This window comes from Miscanthus floridulus, chromosome 3, assembly GCF_019320115.1.
Source record: "Miscanthus floridulus cultivar M001 chromosome 3, ASM1932011v1, whole genome shotgun sequence".
Lineage (NCBI taxonomy): Eukaryota > Viridiplantae > Streptophyta > Magnoliopsida > Poales > Poaceae > Miscanthus > Miscanthus floridulus.
In genome coordinates, this window is record NC_089582.1 from 2,172,486 (window position 1) to 2,191,802 (window position 19,317).

Sequence of the window (19,317 nt, forward strand, 5' to 3'; positions counted from 1 at the left end):
GACCTCCACGCTGGGCCGCCACCGCTGCGCTCGCTCGATGCGCACAAGACCGCTGTCGCTTGCACTCGACCTCCACACCGGGCCGCCGCCGCGCGCTCGCCTACTACGCCAGGCCACCTCCAGGTGCATGCTCCAAGCCACCGCTCGGCAGGCCGCCGATTGCGCGCAATCACCTAGTGCGCCGCCCTCGCTATCACCAAGTGCCTCCCGCGTCGACGGCCACGGGCCACCGGAAGTGGGGCTCGACCCCTCTAGGCTCGCAGCTTCGATTGGGTATGGGGAGATGCGGGTGGAAACTTGTGGAGGAGAGAGCCAGAGAGGGTTTCCGCGTGTATTTTTTTAATCGGGAGACTGATGCATTGCTGCATGCAATAGTACTAACGAGTACATAAAATTCAAACCAGAGAGGGTTCCACAGAGACCTGGCATCATACCCTAGCTGGCTATGTGTGCAAATAATATGGAAAATTTTTCAAACCGTAGAAGTGCAAATAAAATTGGACGGAGGGAGTACATCTGTACAGAGTTTTTTTTGAAGAAAAAGGTTATAGAGAGGTTTTGAAAAACTTTCTCAAAGTTTATCTAGAAAGGTAATCACCTACAACAAATAAAAAGAATAAAAGCAAGATAAGTTTTGGTGCGACTTTTTTTTGTCGCTCCTCTTCCCGTCCGTGCGATACCGCGTCCCCCACCGCCCGCTACCTCCCCTCCCCTCAAATCACGCTCCATCCCCTCCAATCACGCTCCCTCCCTTCCCATGCGCGCACCCAAGCCGCCGCCGCCTCTCCCATGTTCCCTCCCCCTCCCCACGCATTCGTCCACACCGCCGCCGTTCCCCTCCAAGCTGCCACTACGTAAAAAACGATTTTTAGCAACGGTTCGATTTTTTTTTGTAGGGGCGGCTGGTGATGGAGCCGCCCCTACAGTGGCGTGCTCGGGTGCCCAGATACCAGCCGCCCCTACAAATAGAACAGCAGGGGCGGCTGTTGTTACGAGCCACCCCTACAAATGGAACAGCAGGGGGTCTGATTTGTAGGGGCGGCTCAATCACCAGCCGCCCCTAAAAATGCTATTTGTAGGGGCGGCTGGTGATTGAGCCACCCCTACAAATGGCCCCGTATTTATAGATCTGATTTGTAGGGGCGGCTCAATCACCAGCCGCCCCTACAAATGCCCCCCATATAAAACAGATGCAGCACCTTCTTTCTTCTTGGGTCACTCACTCCAACCCGTGAAAGAAAGGTGAGGAGGCCTTGGGCACCTCTCAAAAATTGCTCTACTAAGGGGGGAAGGTTTTGGTCTCAAATCCTTTGGTGGAGAGGTTGTAGAAGGTAAGAAAATGTTATTCCATACTTTTTTTTGAAGTTTTAATGGTTGGTTAGTGAGTAATTAGAGTTTTGTTTTTCTCTCTCTTCTATGGTGCTTGAGCTATTTATGAAGCAAATTAGACCCAACTTTTAAATGTACTAGGGTAAATTAGGGAGGAGAACAAGATCATACCCTTATTTGGTCCATGTTTCTTGATTTTAGTGAACAATTAGTTAGTTTTATGGATGTTTCATGTGTATGTGGATCTAGATCTAGGGTTTGGTTTTTTTATTAATTTCGTTTTTGTAAATTTATGTTTGATGAAATTGGACTAGGGTTTGTATGAAAGATATTGGGTAAAGTATAATTGTTGCTAATTGTTGTCTTTGAAATTATTTATTGTAATCAATAAATATGTATTTTAATTATTTATGGATAAATGGGCCGTTAATTAATTTTCTTTTACCATGGTGTGTTTGTATGCTTCATGTAATTATATTAGATTTATATTCATATATATATCTGAAGTATATACAATTATTCTCAAGTAATTATTAATTTGTTTCATTTTTATATATATCTGAATAAGTAGTCCTTTAATGTTTGTTTTGTTGTTGTTGTAAAAGATGGAGTACAGGAACTCTTGGATGTATGGTTCATTAAGGTTCAAGGCAGGTTTCCGTGAAGAGGTGGATAAATTTATTGAAGCCGCAAAGAAGCATGCAACGACATTGAAAGAGAATAAGGATACAATTATTTCTGCCTTAGTAATATGGTACCTGCCAGTGACCGACCGCTTGAGACGCATCTTCCTAAACCCTAAAGAAGCCGCACTGATGACATGGTGGGATGATGAGCGCAAGGTGGATGATGATAAGATTGCACACCTGGCTGATTATAATCAGTGGCAAAGGTTTGATGAGAAGCACAAAGAATTCAGCGATGACCCAAGGAATGTACGGTTTGGCTTGAGCACCGATGGAATGAATCCCTTCAATGAGAGGATGAGCGACCACAGCACATGGCCAGTGATCTTGACCATGTACAACATCCCAACATGGCTGTGTCAAAAGAGAAAGTACCTTCTCCTCACTATTCTTATTTCTGGCCCTAAACAACCAGGCATTGATATAGACGTGTTCCTCGAGCCCTTGATGCAAGAAATGGAGAGGCTATGGAGGCATGGGGAGCAGATGTACGATGCATTCTGAAAGGAGGACTTCATATGTAGAGCAATAATATTTGATACTACCAATGATTACCCCGCGCTGTTTGCTTTGTCTGGACAGATCAAAGGGAAGACGGGATGCTTGGTTTGCTTGGATGGTACTATATGGGTGTACCTAGATGCATCCAAGAAGATAGTTTACCTAAGAAACCGACGCTTCTTAAAGATAAGTCACAAGTACCGCAACAAATTGTTCTTTAGATTTTATGACAACGCCCCGGAGATTGAACCACCTCCGGAGAGACGTCATAATGGAGAACACGTGTACAGAATGGTGAAAAACATACGCGTCATCTATGGAAAGAAGAATCCGGATGGGACGAACAGAGATAGAAGCACACCTCCTGTCGAAGGCATACCTTTCAAGAAACAATCGATCTTTTTTCAGTATCTGCCTTATTGGCCAGACTTGGAGGTCCCCCATGCTATTGATGCTATGCACGTGTAGAAGAATGTCTTTGAGAGTCTCATTGCTACCTTGATGGACACAGGCAAGTCAAAGGATGGTCTGAAAGCACGGAAAGACATGGTGCAGCTAAATGTGATGCCACAGCTTCACCCGGTACCTGAGGCTAATGGAAAATACACTCTGCCCACGGCGTGCTTCAACCTAACACCAGACGAGAAGAGAGCTATATGCACTTTCCTAAGAGGGATCAAAGTCCCAACTGGGTTTTCAACAAATGTGAAGAAGCTAGTGTCGATGAAGGACTTGTCAATAACACACTGCAAGGCTCACGATTGCCATGTGATGCTGACAGTATTTCTACCTATTGCAATCAGGGCTATAAAGCCAGAGTTCTTGAAAATGGCCATCACCCGCATGTGCTACTTCTTTTCGAAGATCTCACAGAAGACGATTGGCAAGGAAGAGCTGAGTGACCTACATGAATTTGTGGTGGAGACACAAAACCAACTAGAGATGTGTTTACCTCCTGCTTTTTTTGATATAATGCCACATCTCATGATTCACATGGTTCATCAAATACAGGCGCTTGGCCCTTGCTACTTGCATGAAATGTGGTCCTACGAGCGGTTCATGTTGGTTCTAAGTCGATACGTGCATAATCGAGCATACCCAGAGGGCTCCATGATAGAGGGTTACAGTACTGAAGAAGTCGTCGAGTGCTGTCAAGAGTACCTAAAAGTACATAAAGGGATTGGTAAACCCATTCTCGTCACAAGGGTAGGCTGGCTGGGAAGGGCACCAGTGGTAGAAAAGTATTCATCGACCATGATTACAAAGAGGTGAGTCGGGCGCATTACAGTGTCTTGCAGAGTACACAACTGATGCAACCGTATATTGATGAACACTTGGCTATCATTATGGCGGAGAGAAATGGCCGTTCGGATGATTGGGTCATGAAACAACACAAGCAACGACTAACTACATGGTTGAAGGACCAAAACATACCGCCTGGAGAAACCATAGACTCTATTACCATCAGTAGGTTGGCGGAGGGGCCATCGAGACAAGTGACATCTTGGAATGCTTATGACATTAATGGGTATACGTACTATACCCACGCAAAGTATAGTAAATATGTGAACCAAAATAGCGGCGTTCGAATAGAGGCTCTCGATGGATTAGGGCGAAAGATCCAATACTTTGGCATCATTGAAGAGATATGGGAACTTGACTATGGAAGGGATATAACGGTGGCCCTGTTTCGATGTCGCTGGATCAAACAACACCAACTGAACGAGATCGGATTAAGAGTCATGGACCTCGAGAATCTAGGCTACCAAGATGACCCTTGGGTGCTCGCTTCACGTGTCGCACAAGTTTTCTATATGTCCGACCCACAAAGTAACCTCCCCCGAAGAAGAAGACAAAGCACGTGGTTGCCTTCGGGAAACAGCACATTATTGGAGTTAATGGCGTGGACGATGTTGAAGCTTACAATAACTACGATGAGATGCCGCTATTCACAAACTTTCCTAAGAAGATCAGTGTTGTGGAAAAGAACCTCCCCAAAGACATATTGCCATGGGAACGAAAAGGTGTCAAGGGGAAAGTCGTTATAGCGGGCTAGCTAGTTGTTTAACGTGGAGTGTTTATGTAAATGTGTGTTCGTAAGACTTCATTTATGGATGCGTGTGAGACTATATATTTATGTACGTGTGTAAGACTACATATTTTTGTATGTGTGTGAGACTACATTTATGCATGTGTGTGAGACTACCATTTGCAACATCCAGATGACTCTATTTGAACATCCACTCTATTACTACTAAAACTTTATGAAATCACTTAACGCTTTATGAAATGAAGAAATGACCAAAATATTGTTTTGACTAAAATTGTTTATATATATATATATATATATATATATATATATTTCTTCATATACACAATTTTTGTGCATATACATAATTTTTTTATATTACTTTGTGTTTTTATGATATAAAAATATAGAAATTATAATTTAAAAAATAGAAAATATTTGTAGGGGCGGCTGGATCAGGAACCGCCCCTACAAATGCATTTGTAGGGGCAGCTGGATCAGGAACCGCCCCTACAAATGCATTTGTAAGGGCGGCTGAATCAGGAACCGCCCCTAGAAATAGGAGGGAGTATTAATAGGACGGCGCACAGGAGTGATGTCGTCTGGGCGCTGTCTTCTTCCACCGATGATGCCGTCAGGCTGCCCGCGCGCCTAGGGTTTCTGCCGCCACCCCCGCCGCCGGTCCCATGCCCGCGCCCGCCCACACCAGCCCCCGGCGCTCGGCGTCCCGCACCCGGCCCCCAGCGCCCACCCCCGTAGCCGCCGCCCCCAACTCACCTCCCCCAACTACTCCTTGACGGCTGCTCACCTCGCCGCCGGAGTCGACGAAGGCCTGAAGCGAGCGCTCGAGCCGGATCTGCGACCTCATCCGCGCAAGGGCGCGCCAGGCAGGAGACGTCAAGATCGACGACGAACTGGGTTCGTCTCGGACGGCGCGAGCAAGGACGATCTAGTGAGGTACGGATCGGCGGTGAAGAGGCCTGGTCCACGGCTAAACACAGAGGTAAGCTTCGTGCGATGTTCCTTTTGTTTTATGTGAATGACTTATGATTTATTCGGCACATGATACTCACTGAAAGTATCATCATGAGGGAACAAATTAAGAAACTAGCACATATGTTTGCGAGGAACTTGATAATACAACAGCCTACACATTTACAGTAAGATTGTCCACACTGAACTAATGAGCAAGGGTTTGCAATAAGACTGGAACAGCCATGTGGAAACTATGTGGTTGGAAATTTTGCTAGAAGACCAACCAAAAGGCACTTATATGAGCCAATCGACCTTACTTCACACAACAGGAGTATTGTAGCATAGTTCGGATTCACTATTTCCTGTATACCTCACCTTATTTATCTTGCTGTGGTGGCTGGTCTCTCAAGAAACTGTTTATTGGCTTAACCGATTTTTTTGGCATGTATTCACATGGTTAAACATTGAGGCCATGTTTGGATGCAAAGTATCTTGTAGTGTTGGACAAATATCACAGTTTTGCAAAATACATTGGTTTTTTAAAGCTGTTGGCTGCAACAAACCTTCTAGAACTCCAATCAGGACCTTTCTTTTTTTCTTCTAAACCACTGTATTTGCACACATTAGGATTAAGAAACTACAGTTTGTTGATTCTATAGTTTCCTAAAACTGCGATATCCAGGCAGGCCTGAGACCTTTTGTGATTTATTAAAACATATTAAGGTAAACATTATTTTTCTTGGTACATTGAAGCCAATTGAGTCGTGGTAGGACCTTTTGGCTCCTTGCACTCCTTCCACTGTACATGAGTACATAGAGATTTTTTAGAATGGTAAAGATCTCTGAGATTTGTGTTCAGCTTCTAAATTCACTTATGTTTCATAAGAAACTAAAGCCTACAGTAGGTAGGTTACAAAATTGATGTCAAACGAGGAAAAATGTGAGTGCCTGTTCTTATGTCTGAGAACTAAGTTATTCTTTTTTTTCATTCACAACAGTGAAAAAAGACCATGTTAACAGAATTTGAAGTTTTATTCTTACTCCTTATTCTAAATTGATCCGGTCCATTTACTTTTGGAAACTTGGCATGGTCTTTTAGTTTATGTGACATGTCTGTTGTATGGACTCACAACATCTGTCCTGTTCTAAATAACCTGGGCATTTTATGTTTTCTCTTTTTACCATCTATGAAATGTATGATGCTGTTGATTAGTCATTCCAAATTTTTTGCTTGCCTCAATAGTAGAATATATATTTTGAGCTAGCTGACACTGATTTCTAGGAAAAAACTGTAGTATTTGATCAATACCAGTTGTTAGTTTTCTGTTATCTTCTGAAATGACCTGAGAGCAACAGCATCATTGGCACTCTTAGCAAGGGATGCAGTGCAACCCAAACTCCCTATTTTTGACTAATAGCAGGATATAATCATCACTTAATGCTAAAAGCATATTGGTACGTATGTTGTTTCTTCTACGTAGTTGGCAAGGTTTTCACAAATAGACCTTTGGTAGCTGTAACAGTATGTAGCATAGAATTTCCAAATCGATCTGACTGACTTGACAGATGGTGTGAGGAGTGGGTATACACCTGTGCCACTCAGTTACGAGTCCTCTATGACACTGAATTTTGGTGCCTATTTCTTCTTATTTACAATGCAACCTAGTTTCTCCTAAGTTAGTCTAGTTTTTTAATGACTAGTCAACAGTTCAACACCGACAGACTCAGTCTTTCTCACACCTGCATGTCCACATTGGAATGCATAAATCTCAGACCTAGCCCTTGTTAATTTGGATCATTCATGTGCTGATACCTTAACACAAAGTACCACTATAAACATTGATACAGTAGTGTGACTGGTATTCAGCAGAATGTGGTTTTGAATGTGAGTGCCTGTTCTAACAATATTGCCTTTTGTCATGATTTGTCCTTTTGGGTTTTAGTGTGGCTTGTACAGTTCATGATTACACGCTGACCATGTTCAGTGATTTTTTTTTGGTGTTGGGCAATGCTCTTACATACTGAAGTGTTTGAAAAATAAGTGGCAATAATGATTATAGATATGTTAATCCATTACAGTTCATCTTTATCGGTCAGTTTACACTCTGATGCTCTTCTTTCATTGTATGCTTGCAGCCTTGCACTTGTTTGTTTAATTAGTGGGACTTCAATTCATCCAGTTTCATTTTTTTGGGAATAAATATCTGCTGAGTAGAAATAATCCTTGCATTTATATTATTCTTCTTACATTGTCATTTGTCAGTACTATTGTGGCCGGTGGCTACTAATCTTCTCTGTACTTGCTATCTTCTCTATACTCCTCTTCTACTACTACTCTCCTCTACTCCACTCTACTCCTCTCCTCTCCTAAGCAGCTGTTGCTTTTTTGCTACTTCTACTACTTCCCTACTACTACTGTCTACTACTTCTGATTGTCTGATTTGCTTATCAGGTTTGGAAGATATTAAGCATATGATGTTCTTACATTGTCATGTTGCTTTTTCTGGGAAGCAGCACCTGCTTTTTTTTTTGCCAAATCTCCCATCTCCTCTATTTGTTGCCACCTTTCCTATCCTCTATGTTTTGGAAGCAGCACCTTTTTTTTTGCCAAATCTCCCCTCTCCTCTCCTCTCCTTTGTTTTGCCGATGATGAAATCGTCCAAGTCCATACATTATATGGAATATGAGCTGATGATCAAGAACTTGTGAGGAACTTGGCATCATTAGCAGCCGCCCCTACATTACCTTCTCCTCTCTTCTCTGTTATGATGCCTTGATGCTCCAAGTTCAAGATCAGATGATGATTGACATGTTTCTGAGGCCTCTACCACTGCTACTCCTCATTTTTTTTATATATTGTTGTTTTATAGGACTACTTTGGTTTAAAGACCTTTTTTATTTCTTATACCTTCTCGCGTACCTAAAGCACACTTTCTTGCATCTATTAGAACAAAGCGCGAAATAATGTCGTGGACACCAGACAGTGCAGCCCGATGCCCCGAGCATGATGAGCAGCCAACCCTTGAGGAGCAAGCACTAGAGGACCAGCTTACTCAGGAACAGTTCAATAAGGAGGTAGAAAAGGATCTAGAAGTGATGCTTACTCAGGAGCAGTGTGACGAGGAGGAAGGCCCCGAAGGAGAGGCTGCTGAAGGCGAAGAAGAAGAGGATGATGATGATGATGACTCAGAAGAGGGATATGTAAGTCCCGATGATCCTTTCCCACGTGAAGCCAGAAGGAGGCCAACGGAGGAAGATTTGGACAAGGACTTTGACCCGAACGAGGAGGTAGGGAAAAAGCCTTAGCTTGTAAATTTTGCTAAAGCTTTGACTGTGTTACCTCTGCTAACACTTTGACCTGTCGTATATACAGGTCCCTCCTGAAACTCGGAAAAGACGACGTCGACGTCCGCGACATCTCGCTGGACAAGACGGAGTAGAGGAAAGGAGAGCAGAGGCAACAGCCACAGAGACGGATCACGATGCCTCTGCTCCACAACCTAAAGACACAACCACGACTACCAAGCCTAAGAGGAAATGAGGGGATAGAAAAGGAAATCTATATCCAGATAAGGCATGCTATGTGATAATAGAGGTCGGGCCAACAGGGGAGGTCCTTAAGCCGAAGGAATTAAGAGGATGATTCTGTAATGCGATCGGGGCCCTAGTAAGAGATAAATTGAACCCAGCAATCCCTAACTAGAAAGAGGTACAGAGAATAAAAAGAATGAACTATGGGATAGGCACCTGAGGGTCAATTTTAGATTTCTGGAGGGTAAGCACGAACTGGTAAAAAAATGCTGTCAGGATGATGGGAGAGGTATTCCGATGTTGGAGGTCGGAGCTCAACACGAAGTATATCCAAAAGGGGTTAACTCCCTTCAACGAATTCGGCAAAATAACTCCTAGTCAATGGGAGGAGCTCGTGGCTTAGAAGACTTCACCGGAGACATTGGAGCTCAGTGCCCGTAACACCGAACTAGCGAAGAGAAACAAACACCACCATCATCTAGGCCCCGGTGGCTACTATGCCAAGGAAGAGCAGTTTAGGAAGATGGACGAAGAGGCCGCAGCTGTTGGGAATATCGATGTGATGAATCTAAAGGTACGCTCAAGGAACTGGATATATGCGAGGAGTATAGAATCATCCGACAGTAATCTTAAGTTTGATAAGCCGGAGACCTAAGAGGGGGTATTAAGGATACTGAAATATGTTGAAGATAAGGAGAAGGGCTCCTTCAATCCTTCCAGAGAGAGGGACGAGCTTAGCCTTGGCTTGGGAAACAAGGAGCACACAGGCCGCACCAGAGGGCTAGGGAAAAGGACGACCTGGAAGCAAGGATTCGAAGAGGACAGGCACATGTACAAGAAACATGGCCAAGACCAGGAGACTAGTCTTGAGCTCCAAGTGAAGGCTCTAGTTGCGAAGGCGCTGGAGGAGCAAGGACTATCTACAGAGCCATGGATATTAGTGACGTCGCCGGGAGAACTGGCATTAGTTGGTAGCCCTCCGAAAGTTCCTAGCAGCCAAGGTTCCACTGCAGCCACAACCCTCGTCGATCGCATACGGGAACTAACTAGTTGCACCTTGGTGTTTCTAAGCGGCCGACAGAACACTATGATGGAGGTGGCAACGGGTGTGGCACATCCTCCCGGTGGCTTACACCACAATAATAAGATACCGCCGGACTACACTAGGGTCGAGATGCATACCGTGAAGCCTAAGTTCATGAAGTGGAGGATAGACTACGTAACTCCCGAGGGGCTGGTGTTACTCGGAGATGTTATTGGGCAGTTCATCCTCTGGCACAAACGAGGCATTATATTGACTGCTTCTTCGCTGTCTCCCCCTCTCCCAAATTTGGAGCGAGTTGTTGAGGTTGGAGAGATATTTTCACCGTCTCGTGACCACCACGTACCTGAGATGCCACATTCTTCCCTGCCTCCTAGCGAGCATGTGCCTGATGAGATGCCACAACCTTCTCCAGCTCGTACCAAGCAAGTGCATGATGAGATGCCACAGTCTTCTCAACAAGCACAGCCGATACATGAACAACGAGTGCCTCCTGAAGAAGGTGATGCACAAGAAGACGAGGACGTGCCTGAATGGGAACTTCGAAAGAAGATTCCAATCAACATAAGGCCAGTTTACGTTCCGGTGAAAGACGTCTCATCGGTGTCCAAGTGGTATTCACATAACCAGTTCAAGCCTGAGAACCAAGTTAAACAAGTCCCATCACGGGGTTCTGAGGAGGCCGTAACTAGCAAACTCCACCAAATTGCAAAGCAGTATCCAAATATTGATGATATCAAATGGTCAAAGGATTGCCCAAAAACATATGAAAGAGGCAAGCCCTTTATACCAAACCGGGACATCCGGAGCCTGAGAGTGTACATTGTGGATACTATATATGTTCTATGATGAGTAACACCAGTGCCTACAGGAGACACTCCTTAAGGGTAAGTTTGAACCTCTTCATCAGTAGTATAAAAACTTCGTACATGGTACGAAATACTAAACCGAAACTTGTTCTCTTGTAGTGGAGAGAAGAGAAAGGAATGAAAAAAGACCCACACAAGGATGACCAACTCTTAGAACTCGTCGGCGACCTTTGCAACTTCATATTGGACCAGATTGTACACGTCAAAGGCGCCTACCATGACCGAGAGTCTGACTTAGGTAGAAATCCTCAGTACCAACACCTTCGTGAGACTGAAAGGCTAGCTCTAGGATGTTGATAACAATGTGTATGGAATTTGTATATTAAATGATGGATTGTATATATCCTTACGAATTGGACTTGTAATTGTAGTTTATATAATACTATTGTGCTTGTAGTCGCGTTCGGAACGTTGGTCGCGGGGCGTTCGGCAACGCGAACGCGGTTCGGAACGTTGGTCGCGGGACGTTTGGCAACGCGAACGCTGGATGGAATACGCGGAAACAAACAGTTCTGGTCGAATTTGAATTGTAAATTTGAATTTTTTTTGCGGGAAAACGTACTATAGGGGCAGTTCTAGATTGAACCGCCCCTACAAACAGGTATTATAGAGGCGGCTGGCACTACAGCCGCCCCTACAAATCGATTTGTAGGGACGGTTGGTGATTGAGCCGCCCCTACAAATCGATTTGTAGGGGCGGTTCGTAATAACAGCCGTCCCTACAAAGGGACGGCTCAATCACCAACTGCCCCTACAAATCAATTTGTAGGGGCGGTCTGGAAACCGCCCCTACAAATACATAATTTGTAGAGACGGTTCGGTGGGAGCGGCTAGCCAAACTGCTCCTACAAAAGATTACCAGCCGACCCTAAAAATACCTTTTGTAATAGTGTGCCCCAGGCGCGGCTAGGCTCGCGGCCTCCAGGCAGGGGCGCGCGGCCAGGGGCACGGTCGGCGGAGCACCTCCAGCCGGGGACGCGGCCAATGCGCCAGCAAGCTCGAATCCGCACGCCGTCGCCGCCCCACGGCGCCCAGGTAACCGTCTAACCCTCTCGGTTCCTCGAAATACATCTCGGATCCCTTCTACCGCGCAGAGTTCGTCAGGAAACCATCGTTTGATTCTAGGAGCTATGATTCGCGCCCTCTTCCTAGACGAGTAGATCTAGATTAGCCTGTGAGGATGACGACCCCAGTAGTTCGGCTGCTACCGCCGTTATTAGTCGCGCGGGGACACGGAGGCGTAGTCCTGCGTCTTCTCATGCCGCGGCACCCCTAATCGTGGAAGTCAAACAGTGACGACGATTACCCAGCGCTGCTCGTGCAGAGCTTAGCTGTAGCTTCACTGTCTATTTGCTTGATATTGCTGGCTGCTGTAGAACTCTATATTTAGGGGCTTATGGCGTTACTGTCATGCAAATGGCAGTGTTTCCTGAACTGGCTAGCTTGCTTGTATGACACCTATAGTACTTGCCATTTCTGTATGCCCATGCTGCCATGCATTATCCGTGAGGTGTATTACTTTTTGTTGTGGGTGTTGATTGTGCTTGTTGGTCAGTGCATTACTGTTTTACGTGGGTATTGATTGTGCTTGTTGGCCAATTGTATCAGGATCAGGGTGTTTCTGGTGTGCAGGGGTGGGCGGTTGGCTTCTGAGAACATGTAACAAGTGTTGATATGAAAATAGGTTCCTGGAATAGTGGGTTCATTAGCAGTTTGGCACAACCTTGAAGCTGCAGAGGATTTCAAATGCCCTTTGTCATCAGCTCTCCACCTCCATTGAGTCAGAGGTATGCTGCTGTGCTGGTTTTCTTTGACATCGATTTCATCATGATTTTAGTTTCGAAATTTCTGCAGTATCTGTAAAATGCGGTTTTTGAATGCTTGATTTAGGGTCTGTATCCCTAATTCTGGTAGGATGAGTTATAGGCACTTATTTGTTGCCTCATTTTCTTCTAGCTTTCTTCAATCTGGTGAGCCTTGTGTATGAGGAAAAGAAACATTTTCTTCTAGCTTGATTTAGATGCCATGATTTTTTTGGGCGGCAATTCATTGCTACTGGTGGTGTTAGGACTTAGGAGTAGGATCCCTTTTGTAGATAAATGTAGGCACTTCAAGTGTATCGATATGCCTTATCAAATAAAAAGTGTATCGATATTTTTTCTTCTTATTTTTCTGTCCTATGGCCTGTGGTAGATGGGGGCAGATGTGTCCTGTTAATATTATATCTGCAGTAATGCTCTTAAGTGAAAGCATCCTTCTTGTCCTGCCATGTTCACTAATCTATGGAGTGTTTTTGTTTAGACTTTAGAGTATCTATGACTTATTCTGCCCCTATGTGATCCTGGAAGTTTCTGTAGGATGCTTATCTTATATTCCTGAATTTTCAGCTCTACTTGAATGAAAAGGTAAATAGAAGAAAATGTCATTGTTCTGACTTGCGAAAAATGTCTTTGTTTGACATATTAGCTATTTGAAGCCATAAAAAACATATTAGTAGTTCAAATTGTATAACCAAACTATCAAAGGGTTTCGTATCTTAAACCCTTTGATAGTTGCTAATGGTCTTGGGTATAAACCTGGGGGATTGACTTGAAGCTTGTGTAATTTCGTTGCTACCAGTACTGAAATTCGGCTCCTCCCTTGTAGAAAACTTCAAAGGGTTTCGTATCCGAAGGTTATATCAACTATTTATTTTAGTAACTTCCAGCATTATTATTTATCCTTTCCTTTGATATGTAGTTATGTACCTTCTGTGTTTGTTATCCCTTCTGGGTAATTCTGGCAACTAACTATTCCATTGTCATATCTGGCTAAATTTCCAGCATTTTTTTATTGTATTTCCAACTTCCCCAAGGATGTTTGACAGCACTCAAAAAGCTCACTACATGGATGGGCACAGAGAAAAGTTTGTTAGGTTGGTTTATTTGTCTTAAGGACACTTTTACAATGTTTTTGCATCTATTCCTATTCTCTCTGGGAGTATAACATGTTTCATGTAGTATTGCCCATTTCCCCATACATATTGGAAATCCTATTTCTGAAAGATAATATTTATGTACATCCATGGCTGCAGCAGTATTCCTAAGTTGTTCTTCCGATAGTTTACGATTTGCCCTCTTCAGCTTCAGCAAGTTCAAATTGTTTCCTATTATTGTTTTGTGGTACCCTAGAAATCTGGTTTTTATCCTAGGTAAGTCTATTTCCTCTGCAATGTTGTTCGGTTTACCAATATCAGATGTTGTATATACATACAACATCTAATCTAGGTAAGTCTATTTCCTCTGCAATGTTGTTCTAGGGACATTTGTTCCTTACGCACATCTGATACAGAAAGCCAGGGCTCATGAAGTCATGAGCGCCACGCCTGCACCAAGCAGTGGCCTCCAAGCAGCCCTCTTATACCACGTGAACAATAGGTTTTTTGTTTAACTAGCTTTTGTTTCTTGATATTGCAATCAATTAGGTAATTACTTTTCTCTTGATTACTAGCAAGACAATTATCAAGTCAAAACATAACTCACTCCTGTTATTGTTGGTCAAGACAGAGACACGCCCCAGAGCTATTTGGTTTCAACTTTGAAGCACAACAACTGTTTGGTTTCAGTCACACTGGTGGCAGAGATGGCGACTGGGGAGGCGTGTCGAGAGTGCTGGTGCTGCCCCTACGATCGAAGCATGATAGAAGACTGGTTTTTGAGGCCTCCTCTTAGAGAAAGGCTCCAATGATTAGATCATTCTCAAAAGGCCTAGCGAACTAGTCAGCTTAGGTGTTGAATCACGGAGCATTTTGTTATGTTTCAGTATTTTGTAATTGTAATCATGAAGCACCTTGCAATAAAAAATTATTTTAAAAAAGAAAATTTTGATTGTGTTAGTCTTGTTCAATCTTAAGAGTTCATTAAAAACATTACATGGGAAACATATAGACATGAACCATCATCTTGATTGTGTTAGTTTTGTTGCTCCTGTTGCAACGCGCGGGCATGAAACCAAAACTAATTATACGATCCGTATGTTTTTAGTACAAAAGTTTAGTTGTCTCATAATAATGCATGAACACGCTACCTAGTAAAAAGAAAAAAGAAAAGAAGGTGACCACGATGGCTAGTCGCTCGTCACTAGTTGTAGACTCTTCAGTCGTGAGTCGTGACGCTGGTGCGCTTCCCATGTCCTAGGCTCTTGGCTCAGGCCTCGTGGCGCGCCTCACGTTCTCTCTCACTGTGACAGTACCCTTACTACCTTCTATTCATCTGCCCTTAAATAAACTATCCACAGTGTTATCCACGCTGAAATAATGAGTCTGTTTGGTAAGACTCTTCCCCCACTCTGACTCTGACTTTTGGAGGAGCCCTTTCAAATGTTTCATAGGAAGAGCCATTTCTAAAGCCCTATCAAATATTTCGTAGAAAGAATTGTTTTTCAGTAGAAAATAGAAGAGCCCGACTTGTTTTGTCAAAATGGCTCTGTTCCATTCAAAAAATGGCTCCGACTTCTCTGGAGAAGCTCCGCCTAACAAGCTCAAAATCTCCATGCACCACCCTACACCGATACAAAAACTTACGGTCACAATGTCTGCGTTGATACTTCACTGTACATAGGTCTGCATGCTCAGCCGCTCAGGCATAAGGGCCTGTTTGGGTCCACCCCTAAAATTTAGTGGCCCCTCTAAAGTTTAGTGACCCACGGTTTGGTTATAGTGACTAAAAATCACTAAAGTAGCTGTTCCATGTACACTTTAGTCACTTTTAGCTATTCCTTGGTGACTTAAAACCACTAAACTTTAGTGGTCTTTAAATTTTAGTGGGGTGTTTGATATTTTAGTGACTAAAGTATGGGTGAACCAAACATGCCCTACGTGTACCGAGCCAGGTTTTTTTTTAAAAAAATGTACGGAGCCACGTTGTTATGCCCAGACCAATGGCCGGCACAAAATATACTATTTTACTCCGTATTTGTCAGCACCGACACCGAGGAAGGAAGGTGACCTGGGTTGAACATTTCTGGTTTCAGCATCAGCCTCCACAATGTGTCCACCCTATGCTTCAATGTTCTCTCTCTTGTATCAGCATCGGTAAAAAGCAACGAGAAAATTCCTTCATTGCCATCGAAAACTATAACCATCCCTTCTTTGCCATTCAAAATTACATGATCCCTTCGTTGCCATCAGTTTTAGATTTTCTGTTCCCTCATTGCCACTGCTGTCACAGAGGAGTCACGGCGTGACTTAGCTCCCGTTCCCGACGTCCATCCGACGGTTCTAAAAAAGTGCCTCCCAGCGGCGGCTGGGCTGATGTCACCATGCTGCCACGACTGTGGTGACGGCGGCGAGAGGTAGGTCAGTCCGTCAGTCAGTCAGGGGCGCGCCCCCACCGACTGCGCGAGCCGCTCGACCTTGACGGCGATCTCCGGCGGCACCCGCACGGCGGGGCGCGGCCGCTCCTTGCGATGGCGGAGGTCCAGCCCCAGCGCGTCCGACACGTCCTCGGAGCTCCACCCGGCCCGCCGGAGCGAGTCGGAGCACCGGTCGGCCTTGAGCAGGAGCGCGTCGAGCACCGTGTCTGAATCCACCGCGGCGGGGGCGGCCTCCTCGCCGTCGAACACACCCCCGGAGGCCGCCACCTCGACAATCTCCGTCACCTCCGTGTCCCTCCACCCGCCCTGCCTCAGCACGTGGCCCAGCCAGTCAAGGTAGTTGTCCACCCAGTGCGGGGTCCTGGACCGCCTAGCCGCCGCCGGCGGCGACGTGCACCCGGAGGACCGCGATGACGCGGTGGACGCCTCCGACGAGGACGAGTCGCGGCGGCGGTCGGACGCCGCGTCGCTCCAGAACTCGATCCAGCGCGGCGCCTTGCCGCCGCACGCCGCGTCGAGGCTGCGGTGCGTGCACGGCGTTGTCGCGGCGGCCTCGCCGGCGTGCTGCTGCTACGGCGCCACCGATGTCGGCACCGCCCGCGGGTCCAGCGGCTGGAAGCAGGCGTCGAGGGTGAAGAAGTGGAGGATGTCGAGGCCGACGCAGAGGACGCGGTCGTCGGTGACGAAGAAATGGAGGAAGCAGCGGTCGAAGAGCGGCACGAGCAGCGGCGCGCGTCGGATGGCGGAGCGCGCGGTGCTCCGAGACCTCATCTCGCGGACGCCCATGCTGTGGTACCTCGGCGAGAGGACGGGAACAATCTTCCGGCCGTGCGCCCGGCGCGAGCCTGTGGAGGCGCTGCACGCGGTGCGCGCCGTGGCCATCGGCCCGTTCCACCACGCCGACCGCGGCCTCCCTTTCCCCGACGACGCCAAGCTCCCGTTCATGCGGTACCTGCAGGACGAGTGCGGCCTCGACGTGGATGGCTACGTCGCGGTGCTCTCCCTGGAGCGCGACCGCATCCGCGATGAGTTCGGCGCCGACGACAACTCGGACGGGGCCACCGTGGAGATTCTGGAGAAGGAGGAGAAGCTGTTGGAGATGCTGCTGCTGGACAGCTGCTTCGTCCTGGTGGTGAGCTTGATGCTCAGCAAGACCAGCACAGGCAACGCCGCCGACAGCGTGACGCGGGCGGCGTCCATCAGCAAGGATTACTTCATACTGCACATGGCCGTGGCGCAGCACGCCGACGACATCAAGCTTGACATGCTCGTGCTCGAGAACTAGGTCCCCTTCGGAGCCGTAAAGCTTCTCGCCGCGTCGTGCCCCGGGCTCAAGCTCCAGAACTCCGTCGAGGAGCTCGTGCTCGGATGCTTCGACGACATGTGCCCCAAGCGCGCGCGCCGCGCGGGCGACAGCGTGGCCGGCGGCGGCGAGTTCCATCACTTCCTGCACCTCTTCCACTGGTCCCGCGTGCCCAAGGACAAGTACTTCGTCCTCTCGACGCCACGGACGCTCCTCAAGATCAAGAAGGAATCGGAGCGGCTGTTCCCCTGCTCCATGGAGCTTCGGAGGTCAGCGGTGTGGTTCCGCGAGGCATCGTCGAGCTGCGGCGACCTGGACATGTGGTTCTGGCGACACCCGGCGAGCCCCGTGGCCGTGATGAGCGTCCCGTGCTTCCACGTCCACGAGTACAGCGCGGCCGTGCTCCACAACCTCCTGGCCTTTGAGAAACACTTCTACTGGGAGCACGGCGCGTGCGTGACGGCGCACGTAGCGTGGATGGAGGGCCTGGTCCGTTGCCCGCAGGATGCAGGCATGCTCCACAAGCTAGGGGTCCTTGCCAGCACGCGGGGAGGCAGCCGACGCCGAGGAGGAAAGACGCACCGCGGCGCGCATGGACAGGCGGCGCAGCCCCGCCGCGTGCGCCGCTGGGGTGAGGCTGAGGCCGGCCATCCGTCGGTCCACGTCCACCATTGCAGCAGCCGCCGCCGCCAAGCTTCCTCCTGCCTTGGACAGAGGAGGCGCGGAGATGAGCCGAGGTGGTCTGCTTGGGTAACGACGACAGCTGGAGGAGGAGCGAGTGAATGCGCTGCTATAGTAAGAGGCCGGTTGGGAAACGGGTAGATGAGTGAATGCGCTGCCGAGAACAGAGAAGTACTTTTTGAACCGTCGGATGGTGTCTGGACGTCGGGTAAGTCACGCCGTGACTGCTCTGTCACAGCAGTGGCAACGAGGGAACGAAAAATCTAAAACTGATGGCAGTAAAGGAAACATGTAATTTTGAATGGCAAGGAAGGGATTGTTATAGTTTTCAATGGCAATTTTCTCAAAAGCAACACGGTGGGCAGTCTTATGGTACACTGCACCACCTCTCTGCCTTCATGTTACCACTTGCGTTATCGAGGAGGTTTCGATAACGTTCTCGTGTAGCATGAATATTCTCATTTGAAAACTATTTTCCTCTTTCATACCAAAACAAACACATACAAAAAGTGAAATTGGACAATTCCATTCCACCTCGTCAGAAAGGGATGTACAAATTAGGTGCGGGTCCCAGGGTATGTGAGGTGAGACACATGCGTCGAAAAGTCGATTTTGGAGGTAAATTGGATGAGGTATTCATCATCAGCACCCCCCCCCCCCCCCCCCCCCCCCCCCAACCCAAAAGGACTCATTCTTGTCGAAGATTTCTACTCGGGGCGCCTAGTAATTTGGAGGTGAATTTGGCTGGTGAACTGGACGGCACAAGTTCGCTTCAAACTCCTGCAAAAAATTCATGCGTTGTGCTTTGTATAACGGCAGTGCTGGTAGCCCCCAGACGTCTGGATGAGCGTCCGCACCTGCACTCTGTTTCACGCCCCACATGGGGGCCCACGCCACCTGAACGTCAACAGCATCGAGAAGAGGGGGAGGGGGCGGCGCTTGCCTGCGCCTCTAGTTCAGAAGGACCCACGGTGTTCCCCAGCTGTGACGTCATGTCGGATGCCCAGCCGGCTCCGGGA

At 47.0% G+C, this 19,317-nt stretch overlaps 1 long non-coding RNA gene and 1 pseudogene across 1 annotated transcript; both read left to right on the forward strand.

Moving 5' to 3' along the window:
• Positions 1–11,896: 11,896 nt before the first annotated feature.
• LOC136544762 (uncharacterized) lies at positions 11,897–14,487 on the forward strand. The gene is made up of 3 exons (XR_010780827.1): positions 11,897–11,997; positions 12,571–12,749; positions 13,785–14,487. It is a non-coding gene; the product is annotated as an uncharacterized lncRNA (long non-coding RNA).
• A 1,920-nt stretch (positions 14,488–16,407) lies between these two features.
• Positions 16,408–18,439, forward strand: LOC136542974 (uncharacterized; annotated as a pseudogene).
• Positions 18,440–19,317: the final 878 nt, after the last annotated feature.